This window comes from Meles meles, chromosome 4 (genome assembly GCF_922984935.1).
Source record: "Meles meles chromosome 4, mMelMel3.1 paternal haplotype, whole genome shotgun sequence".
NCBI classification, from domain to species: Eukaryota; Metazoa; Chordata; class Mammalia; order Carnivora; family Mustelidae; genus Meles; species Meles meles.
Window position 1 is genome coordinate 34,952,072 of NC_060069.1, and position 18,782 is coordinate 34,970,853.

Here is an 18,782-nt window from a genome sequence, read left to right on the forward strand (position 1 = left end):
ATGAGCACTAGAGGCAGTAAAAGACGCCAACGGAGAACACTTTGAAGTCTGTGCTTGGAATATAACTGCTTTTGTCTGTGTATATTACTTTAGTTTGATCACCACCTAGATGAAAGCTAGTGTCACACATTCAAAGTTAATATGCTAATCTCTGAGATAAACAACTACCTGAGAACCAAATTTCAAAGGAAACTGGTCGTTTGATTGAACTGCCTATTTCCCTGTGATTTTTTCCTGCTCTCATCAGTGAATCTAAAGACTACCTTTAACAACAAGAAAGAATGAGGGGAAAAAAAAATCATTAAATTAAAGAAATGGCCAGCAAACATTTAGACGCGTGAAATAGCTTCCTTACGTACTTTATATGGACTGACTGTATTTATATCTGAAGGGATTGTTTCATTTTGCAAAAGTTTACAAGGGTTAAGGCTGTCAAATTTACTGGGTGGAGAGTCAGTAGGTCAATTTTTTTTGTAATTGTTGTTTGTTTTTGTTATTTTATTGCTTGAGTCTTTGTTTCTTATCTAATCTGATCGTTTTTCTTTTCAATTTCTTCAAACCCCTCCTACGGACAACAAAAAAAATTGCTTTATCTATAGGAAAATCTTTTCTCTTGTTCTTTATATCTTTGCTACCTTTAGGTCCCCTGTAAAAGTACCCTAAATCTGTTTTAGACTGTAACTCCGGTATACATTTTTGTAACTTTTTTGTGTCAACACTAAGATACTAAATAAAAATAATTTAAAAAGATGGATTCTAAACTGAACAAATAAAAATGGTTAAGATGGTAAAGTATATGTTATATGTATTTTACTATAATTAAAACATAAGATAATAAAGAAATAAAAAATATCAATTCTACTTAATAACATGAATGCTGTTGCCATAAAAAATTTACTGATATCTTAAAGAAATACTAAAAAAATACTCATTTCCATTTGTACAATTAAATGAAACCTCAGATATTGTAGTGTATCATATATAATTACCGTCTATTAGTTAGAGGAATTCATGTGTGAATGCCTGTACATGAAGCCATGGTCATATGCATTGGTATGTAAAATGACACAATTTATGACATGATACAACTATATACTTAGAAAGAGCAGGCTAGGAATTGTGTGTACACACTACTGCAGGAATATTAATCATAAACGCCTGCAAAACTTTATATATGAAATGTAAAAGTTAATATATAAACGTAAAGAAACAGTTTTCTAGTGGCTCATATTTAGAATATCTTGAATGACCTGACTTGAAACACGGGTATCAGTTATTTAAGGAAGTTTCATAAAACAGTTGCTACAATAATCAAATAAAATCCTTAAAAATTACTTTTTTTCATGGTTAATCCAATGGTGTCCTAAATTGGTCATCACAGCAAGTTAAAAATTATTTTTAAGTAAATATAGATTCATAGGAAGTTACCAAGACAGTGTAGATAGGTTCTAGGTAACTCTCTCCCATTTTCCCCTGTAGTAACCTCTAATATAATTATAGAACAATATCAAAACTGGAAGTTTTGGGGCACCTGGGTGGCTCAGTGGATTAAGCCGCTTCCTTCGGCCTTCGGCTCAGGTCATGATCTCAGGGTCCTGGGATCGAGCCCCGCATCGGGCTCTCTGCTCCGCAGGGAGCCTGCTTCCTCCTCTCTCTCTGCCTGCCTCTCTGCCTACTTGTGATCTCTCTCTCTGTCAAATGAATAAATAAAATCTTTAAAAAAAAAAAAACTGGAAGTTTTACATTGGTGTGATGTTTGTGTCATTTCATTATGTGTGGGTGTGTACCCACTGCCACAATTGAGACTCAGAGCTGTCCCATCACTACAAAGATCTTCATATTCTCCCCTTTAGAGTTACATCCGTCTTCCCGGCACCCCTCTCTTCTATCTCTTTTCTGTCTCTGAAATTCTGTCATTGTGAGAATGGTGTACCAGTAAAATAATACAGTCTGTTACCTCTTGAGTTCTATCCATGTCGTGTGTACCAAGAGTTTGCATCTTTATATTGTCAAGTAGGATTCCATTGTACAGATGTGCCGTGGTTCGCTTAAACTCATCATCTACTGAGGGGCATTTATGTTGCTTCCATTTCTTGGCTATCATAAATACAGCTGGTGTAAATGAACATATACAGGTTTTTACTCAAGCCCTAAATGTTCATTTCTGTCAGGCAAACACCCTGGAGTGCCATTGCTGGGTCATAGGTATTTGTATGTTTAGTTTTGTAAGAAACTGCCAAACTATTTTCCAGATTGGCTGTACCATTTTATTTTTTTTTAAGATTTTTTATTTATTTATTTGACAGACAAGAGATCACAAGTAGGCAGAGAAGCAGGCAGAGAGAGAGGAAGGGAAGCAGGCTCCCTGCTGAGCAGAGAGCCCTACGCGGGGCTTGATCCCAGGACCCTGAGATCATGACCCGAGCCGAAGGCAGAGGCTTTAACCCATCAGCCACTAGGGTGCCCCTATACCACTTTAAATTACCACAAGAAATGTATGAATGATCCAGTTTCTTCACATCCTTTGTCCCTGTTTTCTATTGCCACTATTTATTTTAGCTGTTCTAATAGTTGTATAGTGGTATCTCATTGTAGTTTCAGCCTGCATTTCCCTAATGACTAGTGATACTAAACATATCTTCATATTCTTATTTGCCATCTGCATATTCTTATAGGTGAAATGTTTTCTCATGTGTTTTCCCCATTTTCTAATTGGATTATTTTGTTCTTTTAGTGTTGAAATTTCAGAGTTCTTTACATATTCTAGCTGTGAGTCTTGCCAAATATGTGACTTGCAAATATTTTGTCCTATGCTGTAGCCATTTGTCTTTCCATTCTCTTATAAAGGTCTTTTGCAGAACCAAGTACTTAATGATGATGCAGTCGACCTTACAAATTTTTCCTTTTATAGTGTGCTTTGTGTATAATATCTAAGAGTTCTTCACCATGCCCAAGGTCCTTAAGGTTTTCTTCTGTGTTATGTCCTATAAGTTTTATAGTTTTATTTTTTATATTTAAGTCTGTGATCCATTTCTGAGCTGATTTTGTACAAGGTGTGAGGTTAGATAAAAGTTCATTATGTAGTCTATGGATATCCAATTACACCAGCACCATTTGCTGACCTTCCTTCAATGGCTTTAGCAATTTCAGAGCGTAGACATTGACCGAAGCGTAAACAAGTAGAGGAGAAGCCCAAGACAAAAGTAGGGGTCAAATTATGAGCCATAGATCATAATCAGTATTTTTTTAAAGCTGTGATGAGCTTCTGGATGGCCTTAAATAGGAAAGTGGCTTAATTGATTTACCTTTTTTTAAAGATCACCCGGTTGCTATGTGAATAATAACATGGAAGGAGAAGAAAAGCAGTAGAGAAACCAGTTAGGAGGCAATTAGAGCAACACCCTGAACATACACCTGAACTTGATAATTTCTTATGATGTTATATTGGGCATTAATTCACAATTCCCTACCCCCTCCACCTATACACATGAAAAACACATTTGGAAATGATGCTCAGAGATCCAACCAATGTCTTGTAATAGGTGCTGTGCAGTTTATCTGCAAATCCCAGCCATAGCTATAATTCCAATCCTTTCTCTTCCACTCAATGAAGCATGTGAAGATGTGGGTGAGTCACAGTGATTCTACTGTAAGAAAAACCTAGAATCAGGGCGCCTGGGTGGCTCAGTGGTTAAGTGTCTGCCCTTGGCTCAGGTCATGATTTCAGAGTCCTGGGATTGAGTCCTGTGTAATGTCAGGCTCCCTGCTCAGCAGGGAGTCTGCTTTTCCCTCTCCCTCTGCCCCTCCCCTCTTCTTCTGCTTACCCCCCTCTCTCTCTCTCAAAAATAGATAAAAGGTTAAAGAGAAAAAAAAAACCTAGAATCTTCTTTTTTATTGCAAAGTATTTTATGACTAGTTAATTATGACATACTTCACAACTGATTCAGATAAACTTGTATTCCTCAGCACTATGGTTAATCATTCAAAAAAGACTCAAAAAAACAAAAATTTGAGGAACCAAAATTAGATTGCTCACAGTATTTCAAGAATATATTCATTGCATATAACTTTTTAATTAAACACTCTTTAAGCATCTGATATATGATTTTTTCATCTCTTATACAATTATCAAGTAAAATTCTATTTTCCAGGTCTAAGGATATCACCAAGTATATACATTCCCAATGAGGTCACGTAGTCACAGTCAATATTTCCCCTCCCACACACCTTACTGAAAGATTTTGGTAAATTAATCCAGTTTCAAACAAATAAAAATAATTTATTAAGAGGTAATTGACTTGGGGTACCTGCATGGCATAGAGGGTTAAGGATCTGACTTTGGCTCAGGTCATGATCCCAGCATCCTGGGATGGAGCCCTGCATTAGGCTCCCTGTTCAGTGGAAAGTCTTTTTCTCTCTCTCCTTCTCCAGCAATCCCTGCTCATTCTCTCTCTCACAGTCTCAAATAAATAAATAAAATCTAAAAAGAGAGAAAGAGAACTGACTTATGAACAAATGCTAAAGTGAATAAAAATATTTGTTAACCAAATGACGTCTGGAGGTGGAGAATGGTGGTATAACTCTACAAATATTTGGCGAGCCTAAAAACTTGGCAAAGAGATATTTTTGATTAAAAATTTAGTAGATACAGGATGAAATACTGCCAAGAATAATATTCCATATATATTTATACAAATATATAAAAAACAAATATCTAAACAAGTTCCCCTAAAACAACAATGGGTCAGAGCAAAAGGAAACCAAGTTCAGCTCAGCAGCCAAATTTTATGTTTCACAGAAGAGGACAAGATTATCCAGAGAGAATAAGTAAGGTGCAAGGACTAAGTGACATAGAGAAGTATAAAAATACATCTTTTATAAGTTATTGGAACTCGATCAGATGATTTTATTCCATTAACATTGTTGATAACAGTTTTGCAAATGATATATGCATTCCCAGCAAAAAGAAAGCTGCTGCTAATGACATCTTGTTTGACAAATTTTCATGAATGAGCAGTAGAGCACTCCTGTTGATATCTAAAATTCCCAATTTCTTCTGCAAAACATCTATCTTTAAAGAATTAAGAATTTATTTATTTGAGGAGGGGAGGAGGCAGACGAAGAGAGAGTCTTAAGCAGACTCTCTCTTAAGCAGAAGAGGTGGGTTTGAATCCCATGACCCTGAGCCCGGGACCTGAGCTCAAACCAAGAGTCCAATGCTTAACTGACAGCACCACCCAAACGCCCTTGAAAAATATATGTTATTAACGTTTGCATTTGGAATCATGAAGTTGGCATAAAGGTCACAAGAGCCCCCAAACAAAACATCACCTACCCACTAGCAGCTTCCTGCAATTTGGGATTGTGGGTGGGGAACACTGAGTAAATGTGAGAAAGCAGAGGACTTCCAGTTGCCAGGTTAGGCAGCAAGAAAAAAATAGTCTCTATTTTGCTTTGCATCTAATTGTGATTTTATCAGATGGAATTTTGATTGTAAGTACTAGATTTTGTAATAGTTTATCTGATATCTGGAAACAAGCTTCCCCCACCTCTTTCTATAATTGTTTCCCCTCCATTTACACACCTAATATAATAATGCTAGACTGTCCTGAGCTTGTTACCACACCCTGATGATTTTTTTAAGGTAGTGCATAAGACACAGTAATAGTTATGACCAGTAGCCTCCAGAACAATTTTAACATGTATATCTACCAGTAAAACAACCTCCCACTCACATAAAATAAGTCCCAACCTCCAATTCACGTCTGGTATAAATTATCAATATCTGTTAATGTACTGATAAAACACTCATATTTTTTAATATCTTATTGATTATTTTTTTGAGAGAGAGACAGTGAGACAGAGAGAGAGAGAGCACAAGCAGAGGGGAGGGGCAGAGGAAGATGGAGAAGCAGGCTTCCTGCTGAGCAGCGAGCCCAGCTCAGTATTTGATCCCAGGATCCTGGGATCATGACCTGAGCCGAAGGCAGACACTTAACTGACTAAGCCACCCAGGCGTCCAGAACATTCATATTTATAAAATAAACACAGAAGTAGAAATGTTAAAAAATAAAAATGAATACCACTAGAAATGTGATATTTTCTCAGTGCCTCTCACCAGAGGATCTCACAATACCCTGGAGAACAGGCTCTTGTCTTGGCACCTGCTATTAGAAAGAAGTTACATCAATCAAGCACATTGTAAGTTTTGGAGATCATGAGGCCTCACTTGTCATGATTTTTCTCGGCATCCCTTGAAGTATCTGGCGTGGATACTTGTGCCTCGTTGGCATTCACTTTTGTTGAGAAGAGATTCCAAGTATATACCAACTTTGCACTGCCGGACGAGAGGATGGATTGTAGAAGAACGGTCTTAGAGTCCTCAGTTCTGCTGGGCTTGCCTTTTAGACAGTTAGATATCTGATGACAGGTGAGTGAATGGTTTTATTTTCAGAACCATTGCCTTTCTATGGCAACAGTTTGCTTTACCCAGAAAAGTTCCAACTGCAGTTCCTTTTTAATTTGCTTTAACTTCACAATCCAGGAAAGTATATTTCAAGAAGACATCATTTGTCTGTCTAGTAGATAAAGAATGTCATTAAATCTGCCATATTCCTTTTACTCTCTAGCTCTCTTAAAAAGCAGGGAAGGGGTGACACAGTAAAGACACTCAAACTGACAATAATTCATAAGGTCTTTATTCACCAGGAAATAATTTCGTAGCTTCTAGATTATTTTTAGTCATATAAATAATTTCTCTTTTTATTAAGGCAGACATCTATTTTAGTCATCTGTGACAAACTAGATGTCTGCTTCCTCAGTCCATAAAAACAGACTTCTTTGTTCAGTCTTAGAGGCAGCAAAGTCATACAGATGTCTTTAAAAGAATAAAGCTTAAGAAACAAAAAGTCCAAATCTAGTGTGCCTTGATTCTGCATTAGGTGATTCATTCACTCATCAGTTCCTAATTTTGAGCACCAACGTGTGTCAAACCCTGTGCTACTTTCCAATTAATCATTAACCTTTGAGCATAAGGATACAAACAGTCTAGCTGTAATAGAAGCAATTTACCCAAGTACAAAAAAAGGAAATACACTGAGTGACTTTTGCAATGCTATCACAGACTGAGTGGTTAAACAGCAGAAACTAATTTTTTTTTTTTTTTTTACAGTTTTGGAGGCCAGGAGTCTAAGATGAAGGTGTTGGCAGGATTGGTTTCTTCTGAGGCTTCTCTCCTGGCTTGTAGATAGCCACATTCTCCTAATGTCCTCACGAGTTCTCACGTGTCATTTCCTCTCTGCCTTTCCTTATATATCTCAGGGTGTCCAAATCTCCTCTTCATCTAAATGCCTTTAAAGAGATAATTAAGTTAAAATAAAGATCTGTGCCTGGCTTTTATCATTTATGAATACATTTTGAAAATCTATTAATAATAGTGGATACCAGTATATCACACTTACTAAAGCTGAATATAATCTTGTTCGGATGTATTATATTTTATTCAACTAGTACCCTATAGGTTATATTAATGTTGTTTTTTTAACTGTTGAAAACTATATTCCATATCATGGTACAGTTTTGCAAGAATATTCCTAGGACTAACTCTGGTAATGGAATTGTTGGGTAAAAGGGGTGTATGCATTTAAAACTTAGATATTGGGGCACCTGGGTGGCTCAGTGGTTTAAAGCCTCTGCCTTGGGCTCAGGTCATGATCCCAGGATCCTGGGATTGAGCCCCGCATTGGGCTCCTGCTCAGCAGGAAGTCTGCTTCCTCCTCTCCCTCTGTCTGCCTCTCTGCCTACTTGTGACCTCTTTCTGTCAAATAAATAAAATCTTTAAAATAAAATGAAATAAAATAAAACTTAGATATTGCCACACAGCACTCCAAAGTGGTATAGTTTGGATTTTGAGCATATGGAAGTGCCCATATTTCAAGACTCTTGTTGGAATTAGTATTATCAATTATATTTTATTTTCCAATTTGATAGGTATAAATGCTAATTTTATTTTTATTCATTTAATATGTGAGGCTGATTATTTTTCTATTTATTAGTAGTCTATCTTGCTTTCTGTAAAATTACTCAATTTATGAGTGAAATATTTGCTTTTAGTCATTTTTATAAGATTATTCCACATATTATAAAATTTTGTGCAGTTTACTTTGATTTTCCATATTACCATGTCTTTGCCATGGCTTGGTTTTTAATTTTTGTGGTTACTTTTACCGACATTTCCTTTATAACCTCAGTGATTTTTTTTTTTGCAATCCATGTTTTCTTACAATATTTCTAAGGTTTTAGTTTTTACACTCACACAGTTAATAGATATCAAATTTGTACTGAGACCAAAGTAGCCATCCAAGTTTTTCCCCCAAAAGTCAACTCCTTTTTTGCAGAGCCTTTTTTTTTTTTAACTAGTCCGTGTTTTCCCATTGAATAAGATGTCATCTGTATCATATGTAACATATCCATGTCTACCTGGGTGAATATTTTCTAGATTTTGGATATTGCTCCACTGAACATGTTGATCTTTTTCTCTCATTTTGAAGAATCATCACAGCAATTTTATATGTGTATTTCTCAAAAAATATCATTTTATAAAGTTTTCCTCAAAACATCCCACTGGTATTCTAATTTGGATGACATAGGCTTCATAGATAAATTGTAGAAGATAATATCTTTATAATATTGAGACTTTCTATCCAGGAATCAATTCTGACCATTTTTCTAAATCTTCTCTTGTAATCTTCAGAAGAGTTTTAAGTTTTCCTTCATGTAAACCCTGAATATTTCTTGTTCCTTTAAAAAAATCTTTTTCTTGTAAATGGGATATTTCCTTCATTATATTTTGTTTATAGATGGTATATAAGAAAAGTAATGATTTTAATATGAATTTTGCATCCAGGGAATTTTCAGAATTTTCTTTTTTATTTCTCATAGTGTTTCAGACAATTCCCATGAGTTCTAAGAGTATACAATCCTATCATCTGCAAATAAAAGTAATCTAATGTCCTCTACTCACACTTTCACAGCTGTTTTTCTGCCACATAAGCTGCATTAGCTAACACTTTAAGAGCCGCAGTGCTGATGACGATTGTCATCCTCTTGACTTTACTTTTTACTTAGAGCACGTGAGCAACATTTGCCAGGATGTGCCCCCCTCTCCCTACCTACTTTTCCCTTTGCATTGCTTATGGGGAGGAAATATCATTGGGAATATCCCCATGCTTTGAGTACTTCTGCACTTTTCTTCTTCTTTCTCTCGTTAACGCTTTTTAAGGATTGTATATGAAGTTTTGCCACTCCGTGACTGTGGCTGATGCAGCAGTAAGATATCTACTTCTTTTCATATTTCCCAAGCTATGTAGAGTGGGGCTCTGACCCAACTTCTCCCTCTCTCTCATGTCAGAAATGTCATCCTGTTATTATTGACTGTGTGTTTGTCAGGTGCCAGACACTTCACTGGGGGATTTATATCCACTGGCACATTTAATTCTCACAACAAACCTTGGGGAGAGTCTTTATTAACCCTAATCTACTGAGGAAGCTTTGAAAACAACTTGTCTTAAGTTAGAAAGTTAGTTAGTAGCAGAGACAGGACTTGAAGCCACATTTCTCTGTTTCCAAGGTCCTAACTCTTACTGCTGCATTTCCTTGTAGCTCAAGAAGGCTGAAACAAGGGAGGTTCAAAGTTCTGGGTGAATATAGAAGGAGAGCTCAATTCTGCCTGAGGAGGGTCAAGAAGTGATGCTCTTGCTCCTAAGAATCAGCACTGAAAAGGATGAACACAAAATTGATTTGCCACCATGATCCAAGAAATCCATGCCCACCCCACAGGAGAAGTAAGCACATCACAGCCTCACAATAGGCCTTGATTGATTTCCCTCTGGGGCCCAGGCAGTTCCTCATGTTATAGCTTGGTCAATTATTTTCAAGTCCAGGCTTACTTGCCTTAAGAGTGGGCACATGCTCAACAAGGTTCTTTAGGGAGGAAAAAAAGAAAAAAAGGCTTGTTTTTACCTGAGGAAACTTAATTCAAGTTTTGAACTCATTTCTTCTTTTAAGCAGTTTCTATTGTAAACCCAATTCTGTGGTGGGATTTATTGAAGCACAGAACAGAAAAGACATTTGCTCAGAAGTAACTCAGGGATACAATGTGGATTAGAACTTGGAAAAAATAATAAATCATAAAGCTACTGAGTCGTGAAAACACTGAGCCACACTTGAAAGTAGACTGAGATTTGAACAGGTAAGTTGTTGTTAAATGCACATGAATATGTGAAGACATATCTAAATTACGTCCCATCTCAGCAGTTCTATTTAGCAACTAATTTTTCTCTTAACTCTCTTCAACCCTATTAAAGGAAACATTAGCATCTTCTTTTACTCTTTTATAGATGAATAAATAAAGACTAATTGGATTTCTAGGAGTCATTCTGGAAATAACTGAAGGCCTATAATTGGAATAGATAATTCCTGATCAAAGGGTCCTTCAATTCCTTGCATTGATCGAGAGTTGCATTATATCATGTCTTGTTATGAGGCTACTGTGAGCCTGAGGTTCATCATGGACATTTTTCTGTTTTCTCTTCATCATCCAGCCTCTGGATCTTCTGCTCATCTAATAGTAGCTACTTTCACAAGGGGTCAAGACAGCCCTAAAACAAAAATTGGCAGCTGGAGAACCTCACCATAACACCTACAAAAGGTGACATAATCAATTGTACATTTACTGGCAAGAAAATTCAGTGGTTATTTATAGGTCACTTCATCAGTCCTGGCCTATGTACAAGACTTGTTTCCTTGAAGGCAAGTTTGGCACATGTTCGTCCATCACAGCACAGTACTATAATGTGGGTAAATGTGCTGAGAATGCAGTTAGAGAACTACCGACATACAATAATAGAGTATAAACATGTCATAAAGAGCATAACTTGGGGCCAAAAAAGAAGACATCTAGGTGTCTGACATAAGACTTACAAAGAATATCTGCGATGTTGGGGTTTGCCTGTATAACATCAAGTATTTTTATTCATTTTATTTTTTCCTGGAAGAGACAAACTCTGAATGGCCAGTGTGTTTATCTCTTACGTTTCTATGATAAGATTGAGTTTTCTTAATAATGGGGAAAACAATTTCCAAATATGCACCTCCTTTATTCCAAAGAAGAATGTTTTATGTCAAATGGTTTAAGTTCTCTCATTGTGGGACTGTTACAGAAATAGCAAAAGATGTCCAAAGACAATGTCAAGGCTATGAATTTTATTGGCTAGCAAAGTATATGGAAACATAGCAATGTGGAGACCTTGCTGTACATTTGAAGTTGAAAGCCAAGGTTTCCAGGATTTTAAAAGTCCTGTCTGAGATGCCCAGCTGCCAATGATTCTATCCTTGTAGAAATCTCTGATTATGGTAAAACCACCACTCTCCCACTGAGAAGGGAGATGTATAATCTTCTGGAAACTCTAGCTCAGCATCTTTCCACTCACTAGGTTGTAGTTACTATGAAAACCATCCCCAGAAAACTTACTTCTGGGTGAGTCAAAGTCAGTGTCCTTAGAGACCTTGACTTTTCCATCCCTTTTCAGGACTAAGTCCCAGACCTACCAAAGCTCTGAATTCCTACAGAAACCAAACTGTTTGTTGTTTTTTTCTTTCAATTTTTATTCATTCCTATTCTCATTCCTTTATGTATTTTTCATCATATTTTGCTAAATCCAATCTTTTAAAGAGACTCTAGTCCTATTACAAATATATCTAATATGAATAATAATATACACAGGAAATTAGATCAGGATATTAATCTGAGAACACATACTTATATCTTTTACTTCTAGATATAAAAAAAATGGTATTAGAGCAAACAAAACTATAACATTAGCAGTAAACAGTAGTCTCCTTGGTGAATCAAACTCATTGAAGAATCCATAGAAGTAAAGTATGGAATAGTTTGACAGAAGAGACTGCTGATCAAAGAACACAAAGAGAGGATAGGTATAAAAAGCAAAAACATTTCTAAGGCTTCCCCATGTCAGAAGTAAAAGATAAAAGAATAAGAAAGGTGTGCACAGACCAAATACCAAGGTGGTTTTCAGTAGAATTAAATTCATACAAGTTGATCCTTACCATCTTGGTGATGGAAACTTTTGGGCCCTGATGTAGGTGTTTGTGTGGGAGAAGCTAAGGAGTGCTCAGATGGGTAATGCCATACGGAAAGCACAGAGACATGCTCCCTCCAAATACCAGCTACTGGAAAATCACACTGTTAAACTTCCAGCCCCATGATCACTGTAAGCAGGCTATAGTGTGTATACACACACACACACACACACACACACACACACACACATGGAATCCCAGAAAGGAAGATTTAAAAAATCAAAAAGCACCAGACATTTGAAGAAAATCAGGAGTATGACATAAGGGAACAAAAAAGTAAATAAATAATATTTATTCAAAAATGAGTATTTATTTAATAAGCTAATGTACAAGAAATTAGATTTACTATAGAAAATATTGATAGGTAAGTCTTCATTAAGCAAAACATAAAATTTGAAGCCATAGGAGGAAATATTCTTAAGCTTATACATAAAAGTAACCCAGATTCTTTCCAATGCAGATGCCATAAAAAATACTAAGATAAAATTGGCAGGTGGAAGAAAATAATTGCAACACATGTAACAACGAATTCATATAAAGACTATCTGAAGGAATTCTATAAATGAATAGTAAATAAAAAAAAAAAAAAACTAAACCTCTGACAAAGTGCCTAAGAAACTTAAGAAGAGACAACCTCACAAATTATCAGGAAAATAAAAATAAAAATCACATAGTATTTTTGAAATGATAATAATGTTTTTTTTGCCCCTTAGATTGGCAATAAGGACAGGCAGAGATGTGGTTTGTTTGCTTAGCTCCTGATATCCAGGACATCTCTGTCAAAACACTATCTAAACACAAACTAAAGAGAAGTCAGTGACATCAAGAGACAAGGAATACAGTCTTTGCAAAAACAGTTTGCAAAAGTCACTTAAGTGGATGACGACAGCCTTCAACAATCCATTATCCAAGAAAATATAGCAATTATACACATATGCATGCACGAAACAACGGAGTCCCAAAATATAGTTAAAATAGAATTTAGAAATAAACATTTCTAAAATAATATTTGGAGACGTCAATAGCCTCACTTTCAATAATGGATAGATGTTCTAGAGAGAAAATCAGTAAGGAAATAATGGACTTGCCACTATATTATAAACCACTAGGTCTGGCACACATCTAGAGAACACTCCCCCCAACAAAAGCAGAGTACACATTCTCAAGTGCACATAGAGAGTGATCTAGGATAAACCACAGGTTAGGTCACAAAACAAGTCTCAATAAATTTTAGAAGATTGAAATTATACAAAGTATCTTTCATAACTACAATGAATAAAGCTAAAAATTATTAATTGAAGGACAACTGAAAAAATATCACACATGTGAAAAACTATACAGCACACTCTGTTTTAAAAGATCTTATTTATTTTTATTGAAATTCAATTAGCCAACATATAGTATATCATTAGTTTCAGAGGTAGTGTTAAATAATTTATCAGTTGCATATAATGCCGAAGGCACAGCACATCACCTGCCCATCACCCAATTATCTCATCCTCCCATCCACCTCCCCTCCATTTAAAGATTTTATTATTCAAGGGAGAGAGAAAAAGCATGGGGAGAGGAACAGAGGGAGAGGGATAAGCAGACTCTGCTCTGAGCATGGAGCTGGACGCAGGGCTCAACCTCAGGACCTTGAGATCATGAGCAGAGCCAAAACCAGGAGTCAAACACTTAACTGACTGAGTCGTCCGGGTGCCCCCTATAAAACACACTCTGAAATAGTGGGTCAAAGAAGAAATCAAGGGAAATTGGAAAATAGTTTGAGATAAATAGAAATGGAAAAAAAAATAGGAATGCTTATAATATGTAGCAAAGGCAGTGCTCAAAAGGAACTCATAGCTGCAAATGCCTATGTTAAAAAAGATCTCAGATTGGGGCACCTGGGTGGCTCAGTTGGTTAAACAACTGCCTTCGGCTCAAGTCATGATCCTGGAGTCCCAGCATTGAATGCCACATCAGGCTTCCTGCTCGGCAGGGAGTTTGCTTCTCCCTCTGATCCTCCCCCTTCTCATGCGCTCTCTCGCTCTCTCTCTCTCTCTCTCTCACTCTCTCTCTCTCACCCTCTGTCTCTCTCTCTCTTTCTCTCTCAAATAAATAAAGTCCTTTTAAAAAAAAATCTCAGATCAATAACCTAATTTTACATCTTGAGAAACTAGAAGAGCAGGTCAAACTCAAAGCTAGAGGAAGGATAGAAAAAATAAGAATTAGAGTGGAGATAAATAAAAGAAAAAAGCAAAAGACAACTGGTATCACTAACAAAACCAAATAAGGAGTCTTTGAAAAAAATCAGCAATTTGACAAATGCTGATACCATAATGAGATACCATTTTACACCTGGTGGGTTGGTTACAATTCAAGAATGGAAATTTACTGTTGGTGAGGATGTGAAGAAATTATAACCCTCTCTTTTGCTGGTGGGAATGTAAAATGATGCAGCCACTATGGAAAACAGTTTGGCAGTTCCTCAAAAAGTTAAACATGGAATTATCATATGACCCAGCAATTATACTCTCAAGTATAAACCCAAAGAATTGAAATCAGGGATTCAAGAAGCATGTGAATATTCTTTGCAACACTATTCACAATAGCCAAAAGGGCTACAGATGAATAAACAAAGAAAATGTGACATATACATACAATGGAATATGATTCAGTCATAGCACGAAATGAAGTTTTGATAAATGCATCAAGGAATCCTGAAAATATCATGCTAAATGCAATAAGGCAGCCACAGAAGGACAAATGTTGTATGACTCACTTATATGAAATATCTAGAACGGGTGAATTCTTACAGAGAGAAGTAGACGAGCTTACAGGGGTTGGGAGAGGTAAAAACGAGGAGCATTGCTTCATAGTTACAGAACGTCTGTTTGGGGTGATAGAAGAATTTGGAAACATATTGGCAATATTCCTACAACATTGTAAGTGTAATTAATGCCCATAAACTATAGATTTAAAGTGGTTATAATGGAAAATATTATGTTTTACATATATGTTATATATGCATATAAAATACACAATGAAAACTTGAAAAAAATGTTTGTGATAAGGTGAGGAAATCAACACTCATGCAGAGGAATGGAAATTGATACTTTCTGGAGGACAATTGGAAGTACCAAAATTTTAAATATTTGTGGATGGACAAATCTTTTAATTGATTTGTAGGACCCAAAACCCACCAAGTCACTTTCCACTGGAAAAACACCGCCTCGAGTGGGAAATTCATTGGCTCATCACAATCTCTTTCACCCTGTTGGTGAGATTGAGGTGGCAAGGAAGGGGGATAATATCAAATGAAAACCACTCTTTTCTAATGATTCAAAATTTTATACAAAAGTAGAATGTGGCAAGTAGGAATTTTGTTTTTCTCTTACCTCATTGCATCCCAAGAATAAGACATATTCTCCAAGGGCTTTCTGTGTTCATTTATCCCTCTCCTATATTCTAATGAATTGGAAACCCTTGATGACAGTGTACAGGGAGAAAAACCCACATGATTTGAAACACAACAGAAAACCCATGCTGAAAGCTGTAGAGAGGCAGTCAAGGTTGAAGAACAGAGAAGCAGAAGGATTTGAGAAACTGAAGATCTTCTGGGAAAGAAAAGAAAGAGGGAGAAACTCAGAAACCTAGGGAGGATGTTTGAACAACCCAAGAGTGAAGAAAAACCTTCAGGACCCTTCAGTGGTAGGCTTATGTACATTTGTATATTTAACAATTTGTGTCAGTTAATTTTTTTTTCCTGAGCACAAACTATCTCAAAACATAGTAACCTAAACCAACAGTCTACTATTTAGATACATCTCAGTGGATTGGTTTGGATTGGGCTCAGCTGGATGGTTTCTCTGGTCTTGTCTGTCTTACTACACATCTTTGTTCAGCAACTAGGTCCTCTGGGGAGCTGACGACTCACATGACCTAGCTGAGCAGGCTAGTTTCTGAGCTATGTGGTCTCTCATCTTCCAGTGTGCTTGCTCAAGAGGTTCACAGAACAGTTGGGCAACTTTCCAAAAGAAAAAGCACAAAAATTCAAGTCCTCTGAGACCTGGGCTTAGGACAGGTACAGCATGACTTCCCACTGCATTTTATTGGTGAAGCAAATTTCAAGTTCAGCCCAGACTCAGAGGGTTAAGAAATAAACTTCACATCTTGTTGAAAGAAGCCGCAAAATCACATTACAAAGAGATGTCGGTACAGGACAGGAATAACTATAGCCATGTTTGTATACCACCAGAATACCAACTCACGTCCCCAGTCAATCAAGAAGCAGAAACAATTTCCAGCCTATGTGTAAGATTGCTCCAGGAGCTATAATAAAAATAATGTGGTTTTTGTTTCCTTCTTTCTTTTTGGTGAGAATCTGAATGTTCTCCCTGAAAATTTTTCTCTATGTACTTATGGAGGGAAAATTATGCTCTGAGATTTACAGAAGGTATTATGTTTCTTCTTTTTAATTTATCTTAAACAGTATGACTTTGGAGCTCAGACCTCAGAAATAATGGTCCAGTTGTTGTTGCCTTTTAGTGTCTTAGATCTATTCGCAACCCCAAATACAAAATGTGCCAGGGAAAAAGAGATGGGGCAAGGATTTGTTCTCCTTTTGTAAGGGAATGATTCGATTTAGACTTTAAGGATTAGCAAGAATTTTCCAGACTACAAAAGTCAGGAAATATAGTCCAGATAGAGAGGATGGTAAAAGATAATGAGGTTCAGCACACTCAGCAAAGTGTAGGCAATTCTATGAGGAAGGCTCAGCTAGAAGAGTAGTGGGGATTGACTGTAGGTTCTCATCTCAGGGATCCTCCTACCACATGCAAAACATCTGTGTAGGCTCCCACAACTCACTCTGATCACCTGTTTTATTAATGGCATAGTTCATGTCTAAGACTACCCTGAAAACTCACAATTCTACCTGAACACCGCCATGTTCCTATGAAGTCAGATGTCGTATTGTCACATTGTTCTAGTCATCATTTATTCACTAGGTTCTGCAGCAGAATGGGAACATTGTTTGTTGTAAAGTTGCCTCTTAATATAAGACACCCCAAAATTGAATTCTCAGCTTTGAGTCAGGATGATACTCTTTTCTAGCACTTCCTGCACCGTCACTTCATGCCAGAAAAGTTATTTTTCTCCAGAGACTTGTTTTTGGTGTAAAATTGGATCCTGGCACAGTTTTGATTCTTATTGACAAGCTTCCTTGTTTACTGTTGTTCGTCCTTAAGATGTTGCCTCGTTAAAGACTGAAAGGTTAACAACTGAACCCTGTTTGCCTTAAGTAAATCATACTCAATTTTCTGGAGCTCATTGCAAACAATCTGCTCCAAAAGAGCTAATTAGGGCTGAGAATACAAAATGAGAGTCTGGGCAGCACCATTCTGCATCATAGTCTCAGTTGCAGGTTTCTTTTTCTCCTTCACATGAACAAAGTCATTCTGTGCAAGTCAGTCTCCTTTTTGTCAGAAGGAATACGTTTGCTGAAGATAGGGATCCATGCACTATTGCATTTTCATGGCAATTACGGCTACAATGGCAGAATGTGGGCCATAAAATATACGAAAATCTTGTCCGTTTCCTAGATACGTGCTAATAGTTACTGGCAGGCTTGTAAAGGTACTGGGACTGTCATTCATATGACTAGGGACTGCAGAGTAGTGTTTTTAAGTGCAGCTCAATTCCAAACATTCTGCTTTCTCTCCTATCTCTCTCTCCCCCTCCCCTCTTTCCTCCCTCCTTCCCTCCCTCCCTATGTGTGTGTGTGTGTGTATGTGTGTGTGTGTGTTTTGGGGAGCAATGAAGGGTCTCGTCAATTAATAAAAGTAGTTCTTATCTCATGTGTTGGTTAGGTTTTTCAGCATAACAAACCACCCAAAACTACTGGCTGTACACAGCAACACTTGATTAATGCTCTTATGGCTATGAGGTGACTAGATAATTCTGCTGATCTGAGCCTGGCTCAGCTGGTCTAAGCTGGGCCCATTCATGAGTTCATAGTCAACTATTGGGTCTGATAGAGACCAGGATTAGCTTGGATGGCTCATCTCTAGTCCATATGGTATTTCATCCTCCTGCAGGCTAGCCTGAGCTTGTTAGTATGGTGGCTCAGCAGGGTTCCCAGGGAGTAAACAAAAGCATGCAGGTCTTCCTGGCCTAGACTTAGAACTGGCAAGGCATCCCATCCACACATTCTATTGGCCAATGTCAGTCCCAGAGGCAGCCCAGATTTAGACAGAATAGACTTTATCTCTTGAGGAGTTACAAAGTCAATGAGAAAGGACACAGATACTTTTAAAAAGATGGAGAATTTGCACCATTTTGTAATCTATCACAAGTTATAAGGGATTAATAGCTTTGTTATGACCAAAATCTCAAGATAAAACAAATGATGTGTTCTTTAGTTATTTTTATTAGCAGGTGGGTTGGGGTTGCATTGGCATATAAAGTAGGGTGGATTGATTTTCCATCCTCTTCTCCAGCTTACTCTTTTCTAGTTTGGTAAGAACTTTGATAAATTCTTTATCAAAGAAAATTTGACAGATAACTTTAGGAAGTGTGAGTAAAGAGCTTCTCTATCTTACCATAGTTAATAAGAAACTTTTTTTTTTTTTTTAATTTCA

At 36.9% G+C, this 18,782-nt stretch overlaps 1 non-coding gene across 1 annotated transcript; it reads right to left on the reverse strand.

Moving 5' to 3' along the window:
- Positions 1–1,319: 1,319 nt before the first annotated feature.
- LOC123941111 lies at positions 1,320–1,384 on the reverse strand. Its single transcript, XR_006818196.1, has one exon. It is a non-coding gene; the product is annotated as a small nucleolar RNA SNORD58 (small nucleolar RNA).
- Between the last annotated feature and the right edge of the window lie 17,398 nt (positions 1,385–18,782).